Consider the following 1,862-nt stretch of genomic DNA (forward strand, 5'->3'; position numbering starts at 1 on the left):
CTTTTTGTTCCTCTGTTTCTAGACTTCCTGTAGAAAGTCCTGTGCTGACTGTTTTTTGTCTTCCTGTAGAAACAGTCAGCACCACTATATCCTATAGAAATAGTCTGCTAACTTCCTCTGATTTGGCTTTCTTGGCTGGGGGTGCCTTCTCCTTGAACTGTGTTGTGGCTGTCTTGGGTGTGTCCCTACTTGTTTTTTTCTGACCAGTTTTCTGTATCCTTACTTGGCTCTAGCTACTACACTTCAATTTCAATTGGCAGAACACTGATTCAGACGTGCGCTCTAATTTTATGATACAAAGATTGATCCCAAATCAGGACCTTTCTGTTTCCTTGAGAACAACGTGTGTGGATTTGCACTTAATTTTAGCAATCATAAAGTATAAAGCGAGCTATTGTATCTAACCCAGCTTCCTTGTAGTAAGCTGCAAGTTGATCCTGGATGTCATGCCAGGATCCATCAAGAAAAGCTAAATCCATCAAAAATGCAGCCTGGTCAAGAGCCACCTGAGCAGGTGCCTTCCCCTTTTGAATATCCTCACGCCTTCCCTCATCTGTAACTCTTTCTCTCATGTATTCAATTTGTTCGTCTCCCCAGCCTGCAATTTTAGCAACTTCCTCATATCTGCAGCCTATTGTCCACCACGGTAATTTTAATGCTACTTTGGCAGCATCCTTAGCTTCAAGCTTACGACCAATTTTCAGAAAAAAACTCTGCATTAAACACAAATGGCCGACCAAATCCAGGAAAGTGCTTCCTATTCACGTAAAGCTCTCCTGTCACCAATGCAGAAACCTGGTCGCCTCTTTCCAAATGACCCAATGCAATACGCTCAAATACATCTGGAAACAATGCAACCTTCTTTGTCAAATAAACATCAAGATTTCCAATTTTAGATTCAGCTACATCCCCTTGTTTATACAATTTCTTGCCAGCATCTCCTGAAGCAGCATAGAGGCTATTTGCTGCGTCCTCATAGCCATTCCAATCTTCTTCTACCAGAATCCTATGAATATATTGATCCACATGCAAGACTTCAAGAGCTTCATTTTCAATTTGAAATCAGTGGCTTACAGTCTTAGCTAAACGTGACACACCATACTTCTGAACTCGTACAACGGGCATCTCCATGCTTTCTGGACTGGTTGGCCATCTTAGAAGAGTTGTGAAAGCACCTGATTGGTCTTCTGACAGTGGTATTGCAAGAGGAATTATACCCCGTCTAGCATAAGGAGGGACAAGTTTTTCACCCTTGGCCATATGATAATTGTCCATCTTTCTTCAAGCTCCAAACTTGATGAAGAACCTTAGGCTTCTCTGCTCTGGAAGTCTCTGCTGCACTTTCCTGTAGAAGACCCCACCCGTTTCCTGTAGAGTGTGATTCTGCCTTGGAGTGAGCCCGATGCACGAGTGAAATTCGAGAGCAGGTAGGAAACTCAGTGGAGGACGATAGGTCAAGCCGATTGTGGACGCAGAGGATGTATACTTCAGTTTAACATGATGCAAGTGCAAGTTAGCAACAATCTATGAGTTTCAGCTGAGCGTTGATTAATTGTTGCGTGATTTGTGGCGAAGGAGTGCAGTGGCCAAGCGTACGTGGCCACATGCAGACGGCAGTGCTGTGAAGCTGCATGTCCTCTTCCCGTTAATCAACTGCACTGGAGTTAAACTCTCTATCACTGTTTTTTTTCTTTTAATTTTTTTTTAATTTTTACGTGAGTCCACTGTCCACGTGCACTGCGTGACTGCCGGCTGAGTTCTAAAGAAGACAATCAGCTTAACCTTGATAATTCGTGGCTTAATCCCACCATTCCATCAATTCATGCAGTTTTCAAATTAAATTTATGCAATAGAAGAATGAG

At 42.7% G+C, this 1,862-nt stretch overlaps 1 pseudogene; it reads right to left on the reverse strand.

Annotated features, from left to right (window-relative positions):
- Nucleotides 1-325: 325 nt before the first annotated feature.
- LOC149250474 (protein IN CHLOROPLAST ATPASE BIOGENESIS, chloroplastic pseudogene) lies at nucleotides 326-1,275 on the reverse strand (annotated as a pseudogene).
- Between the last annotated feature and the right edge of the window lie 587 nt (nucleotides 1,276-1,862).

This window comes from Pinus tabuliformis, chromosome 7 (assembly GCF_031772625.1).
Source record: "Pinus tabuliformis cultivar Carrire ecotype Pingquan chromosome 7, CPIR1, whole genome shotgun sequence".
Lineage (NCBI taxonomy): Eukaryota > Viridiplantae > Streptophyta > Pinopsida > Pinales > Pinaceae > Pinus > Pinus tabuliformis.